Source organism: Bactrocera neohumeralis, chromosome 4 (genome assembly GCF_024586455.1).
Source record: "Bactrocera neohumeralis isolate Rockhampton chromosome 4, APGP_CSIRO_Bneo_wtdbg2-racon-allhic-juicebox.fasta_v2, whole genome shotgun sequence".
In the NCBI taxonomy this organism is placed as follows: Eukaryota; Metazoa; Arthropoda; class Insecta; order Diptera; family Tephritidae; genus Bactrocera; species Bactrocera neohumeralis.
Genome location: NC_065921.1, coordinates 52449960 through 52466378, shown reverse-complemented (window position 1 = coordinate 52466378; position 16419 = coordinate 52449960). Strand labels below are relative to the sequence as shown.

The following is a 16419-nucleotide window of genomic DNA, read 5'->3' as shown; positions in this document are numbered from 1 at the left end:
GAACACTCAATCGAATTGCTTGATAAGGCAGATTGGAAAGCCAGGTAGTGTTTTCTTTTGAAACCAGCGAGCCAGACGCGGTTCATCTGCCTCCTCCTCCTCGAAATCCATCTCCTCCTCGTAATCTGCTTCAAACAATACGCCTTCTATCTGCTCGTCGGATCGAATATCGTCTTCTTCAAGTATCATTTCGTTTTCAGCATCAGATTCTTCGGGATTTATACCAGGTGGTACGTAATCATCATTAGAATCATCAAAATCTAGGCCCTCTTCTTCTTCTTTATCAACCTCACTCAATAGATTCTCATTATGGTTTTGAAGCTCTTCGTACCCTAGCCCGTGTTTACAAATTTCTTTTATATCATCCGTATCATGGAAAAAGATACACTTACCGTTTAACGACTCGTTTCGGACGGTTTGGCATGTCCAGACATATTTGTTGTTGGTTTTCCAAATATTTAAAATTATTTTGCACCAAGAAATGCTTGAGAAGCAATGCAAAACAGATCACTACAATATGAGTATTGAATATAAATCACTCAAAAACAATTATTGCTATTGCGAAACACGCTGAAAAGTCAGTAACGCAAGCACAGCCTACTTATTCAAAAAGCGCATTCAAAAAATTAGAGTTGAGTGGAAGAGTGATGTGAATTTTCATACATTTTATATGGTGTCTACATTTGTAGACTAACCGCCAGGGGATGGTCATTTTGAAAAGTAGGGTCTGAAAGGTGCTGAAAACTATTTTTTTTACGTGTTAGTGGCCCAAACTGCTTAGAATTGATTTTCAGGAAGCTACTGAAAATTTCGGACCATGCTGTTATGAAAATTTTTTTTTATTAAACTTTTTTTGCAAAAATGCTACAAATGTAGACTACCGAGCACATAAAGGTTAATAAACAACTACACGAAGAATGCACTTTCATAAATGAAATTAACAGCGGTACAGTGAAATGTACAAAATGTTCTGCAGTTTTCTCTATTGCCAAACATCGAAAAGCCGATATTGCAGTTTCTAGCAGCAAAACCGTGATGAGCTTTGTAAGGACACGTACAATAGACGATCAGCGAAGAAAAAGCAGCGTAAATGAAGGCACCTGGGCATATCACACTGTGCAGCATAATTTTTCATTTCCTTCTAATGACTGCACATCGAAAATCATTAAAAGATGTTTTGACGAAAATTATTCATCAGCTCGCACCAAGTGTGAATCTATTGTTAGTAATGTATTAGCACCACATGCATTGCAACTAGTGAAAGCCGATTTTAATGCTATCAATTTTATTGCCGTTTTTTCCGACTGTTCAAATCATGAAAATATGAAGGTGTGTCCTGTTCTTGTTCGATATTTTCTGCCTGAGAAGGGTGAGCAATTAAAAATATTGGAAGTAAATGATCTCCGTGGTGAATCGTCAGATGTACTCACAAATTATATTTTTGATTTCATGATAAAGTTTGCATTAAGTGAGAAGTTACTTGCTCTTTGTGCAGATAACACTAATTGTACGATAACTTTGGAGCTGCAAGACGCGGGAAAAATAATCTTTTCCATAAATTGGCAGTATCCACTGGCAGCACCCTTATTGGCGTAAACTGTGCTGCTCACATTGTTAATAATTGCATACAAAGTTCAATAGAGTGTCTTCCGGTGGATATTGAAGTCATTGTCGTTAAAATATATTCTTATTTTTATATATACACGATTAGAGTAGAGCATTTAAAAGAAATTTGTGAAAATGTTGATGTCTAATATAAAAACATGTTAGGCTTTAGTAAAACAAGATGGCTACTCTAAAGCCAGCTATAGAACGGATCTTAAAACTTTTCAAACCACTAAAAAAAAAAAATAGTTTTTAGAACAACCTCACTGCCAAGCCTCTTAAAAACTTTTTTTTGAAAACTTAACCTCAGAAATGTGGATTTTCTTTACTCATTGTCAAGCATCTCTTTTTCATAATTACATTATGCAGATTGAATCGCAGAATATTTGCATGATGGAAGTTGCCTCACTAATGAAGGAACTTAAATTAAAAATCACGGAACGCAGAGATGCAATTTTTGTACCTCTCCTGATGAAGAACCTCATGTCAGAGTTTGAAAAAGCAGGAACTGGAAACATAAGAGAAATTAAAGATCAGGTTAAAAACTTTTATAATAATTGTGTTGATTATATAAACCAGTGGGATCATGCATTTAAAGAGGTTAAGGTAATGGAATGGATTCTTCTGCGCACAGTGCCATCTTGGGATGAGGTTGAAAAAAATTTAATGTACAATATATTATGAAAAAGAGAAGCAACAGTAATATTAATGACAGTGAATTGTTTGATGAATTCACCTGCGTTAAAAGTTATGTAACTCCAGATAATCTTATTCAATGGGAGGAAAATAAAAAGCCAGTTGACCAAAAATGGAATGAAATTTTTCAACATTTAAAAAAACAATCTGTACCTTATCAAAATATATGTAAAATAGTCGAATTTAATTTATGTTTACCGACCTCAAATGCTCCATGAGAAAGAGTATTTTCCATTTTAAATAATATACGGACAAACGAAAAATCGCAAATGAAAATTGAGACTGTGAAGTCAATTTTAGTTACTAAGTGCAATTATGAAATGAACTGCATACAGTTTAAAAATTTCTTACAATACGAAGAAAATTTTATTACAAAAATTTATTCCTTTGAAAAGTACAATTAATTTGCGTTCAATGCAAAGGTATTTATATTGTTAACGCCGCCCCGCCTAATTTCTTTTGCCACGTCTGTATCGGCAGAGCAATCTTTTCTTTTTTTCCTTTTCGAAGTTTTAATTAGCACTAACTAAACAAAAGTTGCGCGCGGCTCTCCTTTTGCGACCGCTTAGCGATACAGACGTGGTAAGTGTGTTTCCAATTTATTATACTTAAATACATATATTATAAGAAACCTTTTGTTTTTTATTTAACATTTTGTGGAATCATTTGCGCCGATCGTTTCCCCACGACCAACCACATCTACGGAACGAGCGAGCACCGTGCTCCACCACCGAATTATCATTGGTCCTTCGAGCGGGATAACAGGTAACAAGTTGATTTTTTATTTAAAGTAAAAGTGCATAATTTGCCCAATTTAGCAACACGCAAGGCAATAGATTGGTTAATTTGTGCATAATTTATGTACAAAACCCATTGTGCTGTGTGAAGTGGAGACCAAAACTTATTTTTGGCACTCTACCCACAAATCAACGCACCAGATTGCAGGTAGTATTGTACTTCATTAAAGTACAATTATAAATACACCTGGCAAATGCCAGATTATTTCACTTTACATATAAAAAGAAAAACACACACACTGTTATTCGAAACAAAAAGGTGCGTGGAGTCCCTACGCGCGGATGAAGTTATACTTCTTAGTGATATTCCAAGAAATTCACATCATTTTTTATGAAGGAAAACTAGAAAACTTAAGTTCATATTTTATAAATTTATTATGCACATAAAATGAAGAATAAAGCAAAGTCTAAATGAAGGAACTTTGACTAGAAAAGTAGTTCTGTCTCTTCGTTGCGGAAAAGAATATGCAGCGTAATCATCTCTCTTTTGTAATCCATCAACACGCGTTGAAGGCCGAGCAGTTATCGGTGAATTGACGACCGTTGATTCATCAGTAGTTATAGATGCTCCCGCAGAGATTGATGGAACAGCAAGCGTTGAATCTTTTTTTACGCGCTCTCTGATATTCCGCAGCTGTTTTCGTCTTCTTCGTTTGACTGCCTGCTATCATTTCCAATTTCTCCTTTTCCCGCTCTGCTTTCTTTCGTGCTCGGTATTCACGATAATATTGTGCTGTTTTCTCTTCTCTTGAAACACGGGCTACACTGTCTTTTTCCGCTGTAAAATCAATTTAAAATCAAAACATTAAAATTTTTGCCAATCCAATTGACATTAGTTTCAAGGCACAAGTTTAATGTACAAGGTGCATCTATTACGGACAATTGAAATATTCAAGAGAAACTTACCATAACATAACCTGGAATCCGCTGTGTTATGCGTATTATCACTGTCATTTATTTTATCAACATTGATCGGAGGTCCAGCCAATTTGGCTGCCATATGGTCTTGTGAAGATCAGGTAGGTCGGAATTCGCCTCGCAATTTTAACATTTTTTACAATTCTCTCACATATTCTAACCGAGAATATGAAGAGACAGAAATATATGTACTTATAAAATGATTTATTTGATATTCCATAGGATGGAAATAAGTATGTAGAACTCTTTTATTTTTGATTTATTATTTTTCAAATTATTTAATGCTAATTTGATCTTATTTTATAATAACTCATTTTAAATATATAAAAGATTTACCTAAACATTATGATGATATTTTCATGATTCATACGCAATGTACGAATGTATGTAAGCAATTTCGTTTTGCCGTCGGCATTTCAATTTTTCATGCTTCAATTTTTGCTTTCAACCAAGAAATCGCAATATATGCATTTGCGTTTTGCCGTCGGCATTTCCATATTGACATGCAAAAGTAATTATGTATTTCATTGTTTCGTTTTGGCCCAATTTTGTATATTAAGACAAGTGTCAATAATTGCGCCAAAATCAAATATATTATATATTCATATGTAAACATGTTTTAAACTTTACATAAAATTGAAGTGTCAATAATTGCGCCAATTTTCATAAAGTTGGAAATTTTGCGCGAATAAGACGTGTGCGGGTTAAGTCGTGAATTTTACTTATATTAATTAATTTGAAGTTGCCGAAAAATGCGAAACGAAATTTCAATAAATTTAAATAAATTTAAGTAAATTTACATGTATTTCCATTTATATTTAATTGTCAATAATTTTTTAAAAATTATTTGCCCTAGTTGTCCATTTTTTATTTTCTCACACATCAGCCGATTTTTGTACAGAAATTTAACCGGCGAAGAAGCAAAATGCGAAACAATCGTACATACTATATTATCAGGTGATTTTTTAAGAGCTTGATAACTTTTTAAAAAAAAAAAACGCATAAAATTTGCAAATCTCATCGGTTCTTTATTTGAAACGTTAGATTGGTTCATGACATTTACTTTTTGAAGATAATTTCATTTAAATGTTGACCGCGGCTGCGTCTTGGGTGGTCCATTCGGAAAGTCCAATTTTGGGCAACTTTTTCGAGCATTTCGGCCGGAATAGCCCGAATTTCTTCGGAAATGTTGTCTTCCAAAGCTGGAATAGTTGCTGGCTTATTTCTGTAGACTTTAGACTTGACGTAGCCCCACAAAAAATAGTCTAAAGGCGTTAAATCGCATGATCTTGGTGGCCAACTAACGGGTCCATTTCTTGAGATGAATTGTTCTCCGAAGTTTTCCCTCAAAATGGCCATAGAATCGCGAGCTGTGTGGCATGTAGCGCCATCTTGTTGAAACCACATGAGTCAACATTTAAATGAAATTATCTTCAAAAAGTAAATGTCATGAACCAATCTAACGTTTCAAATAAAGAACCGATGAGATTTTGCAAATTTTATGCGTTTTTTTTTAAAAAAAAGTTATCAAGCTCTTAAAAAATCACCCGATATGTCGTTTGCACATTTGTCTGTATGTTTGCGAATGCAAATGTTCTACAAAAGCATATTTCTACACTTAAACAAAATTATTAGAACCATCGTATGTTTCTTACATGCATAACCAAACCATACTTAAGTCAGCGCAACCCAAGCGTCAATGGTGGTGTTGGTGGTAAGCGCTTGGAAAGTCAAGATGCTACCACAGGTTCGAATCTCGCCAGAATAAATTTTTAATTTTTTGCTTTTAACATCGTATACTATACAAATAAATATTTTTCTTACTAATAGAAATTAAATTTATCACCGCAATATTATGTATATTTTTATGATAAATTTAATTTCTATTAGTAAGAAAAATATTTATTTGTATAGTATACGATGTTAAAAGGCATACATCTTCTATCCTATCTTGTGTATCTGCACATGCTCATATGAGTAAATGTATACGCATGTGCGCGTTCAGAAATTGAAATCATATTTTCATCACTTATCAATATACTTATTACATGTGCGCGCATTGACTTGCATGTTCATACATTCATATATACTTATATGTACATATATTTGCATACATTGCCAAACAAATAATGCACAAGCATACAAACATACATATGCGTACACATATGAATATGTCACCAACAAAAAATTGATCTTCACAAGACAATATGGCAGCCAAAATGGCGAAGAACAAGTGTAGTACATTTTACAACAAAAACGATTTCATTCATGAACGCAGGCGCAAATTCCACAAGCGATCTCGCTTCATTCATAAATACAGAGGCCGTAACATCTCCCCGAGCATGCCTTTGCCAAAAAGTCGTCTTTTCGCGACGATGGCAAAAGCCAAAAATCATAAATTGCACAACTTTCTGGTGCTTCTCGCAAAAATCTGCGTCGATATGTATTCACGATCATACGTATACGTACATACATATTTATGCATGTTTGTAAGCGAAGCTGCTACAGCGGCAAGGGGTGACAATCGGCGGCCATTACTTTACTTATGCCATAGAAATTCTATTGCTACGAATATGGAAATGACAACGAAATAATGCAAATATGCATATTTCTAAATGTCATTAATTTCTTTGAAGAAATGAAAGGAATGAATGATCCTGAGAAGTATAGTCTTAACTTTTCATCGGCCAACGCAGAGCATTTCAACCAAAGGAATTTATTCATTAAAATCACCACTCAGAAGTCGTTTTATCCGTTGTAAGCGAACGATTTTCGAAGAAACATCATTTCTAATATGCCACAAGACAAAATTAGAAATGAACTTCTTAAACCTCACGTTGTCAGAAAAAACGATATACTTCGTCATTGCGGGTCGATTTCCAAAAAATGTAAATGAAGACTAACTACAGAAATGATCCTGTAAAGTATAGCCTTAATTTTTCAATGGCCAACGCAGAGTATTTCAACCAAAATATACGCAAAATAGTTGAGAATTCGCAGAAATGAAAGACAAACGAAAGAAAAAGAAGCATAACTTTAATAATGCACAAGCATACAAACATACATATGCGCAGCAGCAGCAAGGAAAGAGGTAACAGTCGGCGATCCATTGTATATTTCTTTCATGCATAACCAAACCATAATTAGGACAACGCAATACAAGTGTCAATGGTGGTGTTGGTGGTAAGCGCTTGAAAAGTTACGACAAGCACGAGCAAAAAAACATACAAAATTAAAACAAGTGAAGTGACTGACACTCAAAATTAGAAAAAGTGAAGTGAGCGACAGCAAGAAAGCCAAACAGCTAAGGCAAGCAGCAAAGTGAGAGCAGCACAGGCAAAGCAGCAAAGGAAGAGCAGCAAAGGCAAGCAGCAAAGGCAAAGCAGCAAAAGGAGAGCAGCACAGGCAAGCAGCGCAGCAGCCATCCCAGAAGGACAGCAACAAACAAAAGAGTGTAGTGGTGAAATCGAAATAGTTCGAAAATAACCCAGTGAACAAGTGAAAGTGATTAGTTGATAAATCAAATAAGTGCTTGTGAATTTTATTTGTATTTGTATTTGCATTTAAATAAAGCAATAAAGCACAAAGCAATTTTGTTTGTGTACATAGTTGAAGACTAGGCGTGTAAGTGCATTGGGCCGATAACCCAGCAGTAAAAATATTTTGATTAAATAGTTTACTAAATTTATTAATTTTTTTTGTTCTTTCGAAAATTCACGCTTCACAAAGAAACAACGCACTACTTATTGTCAACTTAATTTTTAGTTTGTCCGTGAGTGCTTCTGTAACATTTGAACTTTTTGCAACATATTTGCACATATTTTTTAAATTTTAATTTCAAAATTTTAGATCCGACATTTTTGCAGTTCCGGTTCAATTTTCGAAAACAATGGAATCCATCAGAGCCTTTACCACAGCTGCAGACGCTCTACTGGAGTTTGAGGAGTCTTTTACTCCAACAGCAAACAACCAAAGTGCCTACTCTCTTGAAGTACAGCAAGCTGAACTGAAATCTCTGTGGGCAGAGGTAAAGTCAGAATACAAGTTGTGTTTGACAAAAGTGGATCCTTCTGACACAAGATCAATTGACGACATTAAACTTAAATATACAAGCTGTTACCACGCTTATATGTGTTGCGCGGCCTTTCTGAGCGAACACATGCAAAACCTCACGGCTTTCAACCAAAGCCCTACTTCGAATTCTACAGTGCTTCAACCTGAACGGTTACAACAAACGGTAGAACCTGTGAGGTATTCCATCAACTTACCGAAATATTTCATGGCGATGTTTTACAATGGCCCTCTTTTAGGGATTTATTTGCCGCCATTTAAGTTATTCCATTTGAATCAAAAAACGCGAGGTGAGGCAAAAACTATCATTTCGAAAGCGCCACTGACGAATGACGGATTCGCATTGGCTTGGAATAATTTGTTGTGTAGATATGAAAACAAGCGAGTGCTTATCAACACACAATTAAATTTATTTTCAAGCTTCCGCTAGCTAGCTGCATTTCAGCTTTACAAATACATGGCATCAATATAGATATGTAGCGGGGATGCCATATTTACGTATTTGTGTTCTATCCGACTACCGGACTATACACTGTCGCTTTGGGAACAATCTCTGGATTCGGATGCAGAGATCCTAAAATGGGTTGAGTTAGACAAGTTTTTAACCAAACGGGTTAAAACGCTAGAAAGAGTATCAAAACTCAAAGGCGAGTCGGGTACTCAACCCAAGATTAAGTCGGCTGATGGTGAAGGTCGGATACCAACCTTGCAGTCACGGATTGGCTTACAATCGGGCAAGCAAAAAGGTCAGCGCGCAAGTTTCAGGTTTGAATAATACCGTATCAGGACGAGTTCAATCGGTATGCTCGATTACAATTGGCTCGCCCCGTAACAAAGGTTTAAGACTAGAAGCGGAAGCATTGGTACTGCCAAAATTGACTGGACTGCTTCCATTCAGGTCAATTAACTCTTCAATTTTAAAAAGGTTACCCAATATCCACTTAGCGGATAATAACTTCCATACGAGTCAAAAGGTTGACTTGTTGATTGGAGCGGATCTTTACCCGAAAATCATTCTAAATGGAGTAAAGTCGAAAATCTTCGGATCCCTCGTAGCACAACGTACAGTGTTCGGTTGGATTTTAACAGGTTCCGTTCCCTCCGAAGAAACGAAGATAAATGCCAAAGGCGACGGACAAAATTCAACAACAAACACAGAATCATTTTTGTAGTGTAAAAATTACTAAGTTTATACCTAAACAACAATAACAACGAAAACATCATCAGCAGCCCAAATACAACAATAGCAATCAGTGGAATTGAAATGCATTGGCAGAACCAGAAATAACCGACAGACCGCTATCATTAGTAAACCGATGGAAAAATTAAAGGCTTTAAGTCAGCACCTTTGTCAGACATGGAAGACCAAATACTTAAAGGGACTACAGAAATGAAAGAAATGGAAACATTCCCAACAGAACGTCCAAGTCAACGACCTGGTGGTAGTTCGTGATGAAAATGAATGGAGAGTAGGCAGCATCATCAAAGTATATCCAGGGTTGGATCAACGAGTTCGGGTGGTGGACATCCAAACTAAACGCGGCTTAATTTGTCGGCCTATCACAAAGATCGTCATTGTACCCAATCAATGTTAATTTAATAATATAAATTCACACATTAATAGTTTTCCTTTTCGTTTAGGAAATTAATGAAAATGACGACAATCAACTGCCCTCTATGCGTAGTTAGCCATCTACTTCGCTGGGACCCAAAGTTCCGACAGATGTCCCCAGAAGTAAGGCTGAGGACCACATTGATCCACCGATATTGCAGCAACTGCCTAGCGTCGAGCCATTCAAAGAGAGAATGCGACAGCGTAATACGCTGCAAACGTTGGGGCAACCCACACCACACGATGCTTCATGGCATCAGTTCAGACGCCGAAGAACAAGACGACGATGTCATTGAATTGACATGGGCACAGCAGGTCGAGGCAGCTGAAATGGAGGAAAATTCGTTGACAATTGGCACGACGGATTCGGAGCCTTATCAACCATTTCAATCGACGTCAACAGTCAAGCATCCGCGAAGCTCTGAACAACGATGCCTCTCCCGCATACCACACGCTCAAGATCGAGCCAGACTCGAGTCGTCTCGCCTACTTCGGCGTGCTGGTAACTTCTTTTCGGATTGGCGGCACGGCAACGATCGACTGAGACTCGATTCGTCTTAGCGCCATTCGTTCCTCCGGCCACCCCCCGAAGCGAAGACGTGGACGAGACGCTCTTCGTCAAGCTGATGCACGCCGTATCATTAAGGATAGGCACGCAACTCACCTTGGCAACAAAGACTTGCGCTATCACCAACCGCCTTTATAAATTTTCGAACTGCAACGAGGTCCATAACAGTGCGGGCCATGATTAGCCCAGTCAGTCCAGCCACTGTTATCCTCGCCTCCACGATTGCACGATTTTGCACGATTGCGACTGTGTACGCATGCACTTGGAGACAGCCGAGTGTGCGAACTAATGTTTCAGGACCACCAGGGTGGAGAAACAGAAATCTCCGTGAGTGCCCAAATACAACGCCGTCCGTTACTACCGACGCCAGTAAGGTCTTTAGAAGACCATTTATTTCAACAATTCCCCAACCTAAGACTGGCAAATAACGAATTCCACAGGACAGCGCCAGTCGAAGTAATCTTGGGAGCGGACGTTTACTCCCGGCTCATGTTGCCCGGGTTACAACCAGCGGCAATAGGCCAACTCATCGCCCAAAATACATATATAATATCCGGTGTCGTATAGTACGTCACGTTTACCGCCTACCCAGGATCGAGTTAGACTCGAGTCGTCTCGCCGACCTCGGAAGGTGGTGACTTCGATGCAAATTGACGGCATGGCAATCACGGTAGAGGAGGAGTAAGGTCAATAGCAGCTGATGTTATGTAAACAAAGGCACAGCTGAGAGGTGCCACTGTAGAAACGTCAAGTGTAGTCCGGGGTTGAGTTTCTATTGGAATCCAAGATGGCCGACTTTTAACCGGAAAATGGTTGCATTGTGTTATTTTCTTAAAATTTATGGAAAAGTTGTCCCATTATATATAATTAAATATTAGTAATATTTGTTATATATAAAAGTTTAATATATTTTCAAAAGAAAATCGTTTTATTTTAATATATATTCTTAAAGATGAGAACAATATGAGCTAATACATTAAAAATTAAGTTTTTTATTTATGCCTCTTTTTAACTGTGGTAAGTTAATAAATGTTCACCACAGAAAAATGTTACGAACCAACCAATGCCGAATAGTGGGGTCCAGATTATACTCATTCACAGGTTTTTGCAAGGCAATTTGTTTGAGTTTATTTCATGGTTAAATGCTTTACCATGGTTTATTTAGTTATTTGAATCTGGAAGAAGTGTGCAAATTTCCCTTGAGACGATAAATAACAGATAGGGTTAGGATTTTATTCCAATAAAAGTACGGAATAACTAAACATGGCCTCGTTAATACTGCTGCGTAATGGGTCCGGTGCTGTTCCAATTTTATTATTTAAGAGATGTAAAAGCGATACGCGAAGTTGTGAAGTACTCAAATGTATTTATGAACTTAGTTGGTCGTGAATTCGAGACAAAATTTTAAATTCAATGACGTGCTTGTGGAAGGTGCACGTTGCACTGCTAGGTAAACTAAAATTAAACTTTATTTCAAAATATTTACCATGTAATTTTTATTTTTTCTTCATAGAATCAGCAAAGAAGCTGGTGTAGAACGTTTGATTATTTGTCTGCTTTAAACGCTAGTCTCAAACCAATGAGCTTTGTGTTTGAGGGTGGAAGTAACTTTTTGAAGAGCAAACACTCCGGTGAGCACATTTGGATGTTGTACAAGCTATTGTCAATTGCGCTTAGGACCCCGATACTGCTGGTCAGGTTTATCAAGCTGTTGGGTAGGTTTTGAGCAAAATTGAATTTACATACTTTCTAATATGCTAAACACCCACCTTGCAGACCAAAGCGTTACCAGTTAAGCGAATTAATTGACTGGTTTCTTCGTGTTATGCGCAAAAATGAAAAATGGTGGGGATACCGTCGATAAGAAATGCGTTGCGATCCTACCTTCTTATTGAAAGCCAAGTTCACTGAGCTTATCTGTCCTGGACAACCTATTGGTGAGCTACTTACAGAATGTATCGATCGCGAATGTATTGCCGATGTCGTTCCCTCCGACATACCGTGGTTGAAGAATTTTGGTGTACAATTGACCTCCATGGAAGAGCAAGTGCCATGGGAATTGTGACCATATCGCGCTGCGCAATATTATGATGCCGAATTGGGAGAGTGGGGGGAACGATAGAACATCGGGAAGAACTACGCAAATAATAAACAACACTCATCAAATGAAAGTTGGCAGCGTTGGTGACCAAGCAGCGATTTGAAAAAGAAACATTTGCATCTATGCGAATTACAATTCGTCTTTACATCTAGTGAATTATGGTCGATTATGAATGGTGTGGAAGTTGATATTTAAACTCAAAAAAACAAATAAATGTAATTTGGCTAATAATGAACCGCTATTAAAAATTAAGGAATTTGAGTAGTATTTTTAGTTGGGCCGAACAAGTATTATCGATTTGAATAATTTCAAACGGAATATATTTCGAACAATAATTTATTTTTTTAAATACTATGCCAGTATTGCTACTGAGCATGGCAAAATAGTGTTGCGTAAGCTAATTTAAACTACTTTTTACTACTATATAGATATTGCAAATTCAAAAAATAATTTCTTTAAGAATCCTTTTTATTTAAAAACTTAGCTTAGAACTAAAAAATAATGTGGTAAATCTGTTAGGATAATCAAACACACCATTTGGGAACGAGAAGGATTCCTGATCGCCGGCATATAGCTGAATTCTGACATATAAAACGTGTAAGTAGTTTGTGATTACAAAAATTTATACTTAAAATTCAGAAAATATGGCTATTATAATTATCTCTTGATTTACCTTACAGTAAAAAATTGTGTTTTACTGTTCAGACGAATTATTATGATATGTAATACCAAATTTTTCCACAATAGTTATCACACTCATTATCAAAAATAATTTTCAATTTGTCCATGAATAAATTAACTACACCGCTTAAAAATATATAGCATATTTATTTATATCTAGAAGATATAATTAAATCTTTTGATAACAGCATTAAACTTTATTATATAACAAAAATTGAAAATAGTATTTATACATGTACCAATATAGTACTATAAATTTATAATTTTATATTATAGCATTTTCGCTTTCTGCAACCCGTTTTGACCTCTCGCCTCCCTTATTCACCAGAGGTGGCCATGATGTTTTATTGTGAACGTACACTTGAGGGGTAGGTTAAGGACTGTGAATGGCTCTTTGTTCTATGGTGAATGGGACTTTCCCTACTCCTCTATACCATGATGGCAATGACCGACTGAGACTCGATTCATCTCAGCGGCATTTCCCGAACCGAACCAGACTCGATTCGTCTCGTCGGCCATCTCATCTGCAAAGAAGACGTGGAAGAGGAAGTGCAGGAGCCAGTTAGTTAAGTTAGTTTTAAGTAATTCATTGTAAACTGCATTTCCAGTAATACTGCAAAGCGGGGAGAATGTTAACGCCGGCCCACCCAATTTCTTTTGCCAGGTCTGTATCGGCAGACCAATCTTTTCTTTTCTTCCTTTTCGAAGTTTTAATTAGCACGCAACTAAACACTAACTAAAAAAAAGTTGCGCGCGGGCTCTCCTTTTCGATCGCTTAGCGATACAGACGTGGTAAATGTGTTTCCAATTTATTATACTTAAATACAAGTAATATTATACACGTTTATTTTTATTTAGTAACCAATTTATTAATGTCTTATAATTTCGGCTATTGACTAACGACTGACTTGAGCTTCGCTCAGGACAGCGAGTCGAAATCTTAGCTCTAAGCAGAGAAGGTACATAAACAGTATGTATAAATAATTAGTACATACTTGCATATGTCACTCCTCCCACCAAAAAGAAAGAGCAGTGTCCTTATTTATCTAAGTACATTGATTTCAGATAATATTTTAACAATTGATCATGTCTTACACCAAGGGGAACTAGTATTAATTAAGGTTCAAATTTTAAATCAAAAGACTTAAGCTACGAACTTAAATTTCTACTTAGCTTATTAGGACTTCAATTAAAGTGAGAGATTAAACAACTGTTAAAATTAAAAAAAAAAGTTAGAAAGCAATTGAAACGATATACATGATTTATATGGTGTAGAATATTTTAATTTTCTTTAAATTTTTTCTTTCTTTTAAATTGAGTTTAGTATTTTCTTACCTTACGATTCTTAAATTTTACAATAAAATGTTCATTGTCGGTTTCAGCTTTAACTAACGCTACATTTCTGAAAGGATTTTTCGACTTGTCTAGACGTTTTCTAGAATTTTCTGCATTGATTAAAGAAGTATCTATAATCAGTTGATTGAACTTAGGGGCTAAACGATTGAAAAATATGTTATATGGAGTTTCACCGGTAGTAGCATGTATTATACTATGATTGTACGTAAACAGAGTTTGTTCAATTTGCATGTATTTCAGCTCTTTGTCGTCTGAACTTTTAATTATGCGAAGTTTTTCATTCAGAGTCTTGTGAAAACGTTCAACATCTGCAATGCCCGTTTTTCTCGTAGTAACTTCTACCTGATTATTGAGTTGATCACACCACTGTTTTATGTTAACGTTATTAATACCTTGGTCTTGATCGATTTTTAACACCTTTGGCGCATAGTATTAAAAACTTTTGTAAGAGCCCGTTTGGTCTCTAACCAATTTAGTGTTTCGACTGCTTCTGCAGTTCCAACTTTCGAATACAAATCGATACAAGTAAGATAATGTTTTTATCCCATTCCCAAAAGTCTATTATACATTTTTCCCTAGGTTCGTACACAGTTGGTGTTATTTTAAATGGAATTTTGTTGCTAATGTGGTCATATTTGCACTTATTAAAAAGCTCACATTCATTCACAATTTTAGTAATTTATTTTAAATAATTCGGATAGTAATATTCTTTTTTAAAATGATTCGCAATTTTTTTAATACCTTGATGAGGACCTTCTAAATGGATTTCGATAATTTTTTGGAGCTCTTTTGTTGCTCGCAATATTTTATGTCTCCTGTTGTTAATAAGAGTTTTAAAAACATTTTGAAATAGCACAAAATCTTTATCAACAGGCATAAAAATAGTTACGCTTTTGCCAATTAAAAATGTTTTTATTATTTCTTTTATTTGAACAATGTTTAGGTCGATATATTAAATGGTTGTAACAGTGTTTTTGAATATTTGTTCTATTTGTGAACTATTTTCATTACTTTTTAGCAGTTTCAACTGTCGTTTAAAAACATTGACGGGTCTTTCTGAAATTGGAATATAGGATTCAGAGTCTTCTGTTGCAGAGTGAATAGTAGCCATGTTGGATGAAGTGTCATTATAATAGCATACTTTAAGCTCAATACGTGACAATGCATCAGCTACAAAGCTCTCGTTTCCTGGTATGTACTTAACATCAAAATCGAAATCGTTAAGTTTCCATTTCCGTTGTAGTTTTGAGTTCGGCTCCTTCAAATTGTGGAGCCATTGAAGGGGTCGATGGTCGCTATTTATGACAAATTTTCATCCATATAAATATGGGCGAAAATATTTAGTTGCCCACACAATAGCCAACAATTCTTTCTCTGTTGTTGAATAGTGTAACTCCTGTTCATTGAGAGTGCGGCTTGCAAACCATACAGGGTGACCTTGCTGACTTAAAACAGCCCCGAGAGCTACATTCGATGCATCCGTTGTTAACGTAAACTATTTTTCATAGTCTGGGTATGCCAAAACTGGACCTTTTGTAATTAGAAGTTTTAGCGTATCTACAGCATTTGTATACTCTTCGTTTATGACTATTTGCTTGCCTTTCTTTAAGCACCGTGTTAAGAGCTTTGAAATTTTAGAAAAATCCCTAATAAATTGCTTTAGCTCTTTCTCAGTTTTTGGCAATGGGTACTCCAAAATTGAGTTTATTTTATTAGGGTTGGGTTTGATTCCCTCGGGTGTTACAATGTGTCCGAGGAATTCCGTCTCCTTTTTTAAAAACTCGGTCTTATCGACATGTACCTTTAAATTTGTTTCATCGAGCCTGCGGAATACCCTTTCAAGAGTTTCGATGTGCTCTTGAAGTGAAGTGCTAAAGACGATAATATCATCCAAGTAGACCATGCAAATTTTTCCAATCAAGCCATCTAATACCGTATTCATTAGTCTTTGGAAGGTCGACGGTGCATTTTTAAGCCCGAACGGCATACGCAAAAATTCAAAAAGGCCGCTCTG

At 36.2% G+C, this 16419-nt stretch overlaps 2 pseudogenes; one reads left to right on the top strand and one right to left on the bottom strand.

The window, feature by feature from the left end:
• Positions 1-6747: 6747 nt before the first annotated feature.
• Positions 6748-6950, bottom strand: LOC126757727 (small nucleolar RNA U3; annotated as a pseudogene).
• Positions 6951-11504: 4554 nt separating this feature from the next.
• On the top strand, positions 11505-12568 carry LOC126754602 (NADH dehydrogenase [ubiquinone] 1 alpha subcomplex subunit 9, mitochondrial-like; annotated as a pseudogene).
• The last annotated feature ends 3851 nt before the right edge of the window (positions 12569-16419 follow it).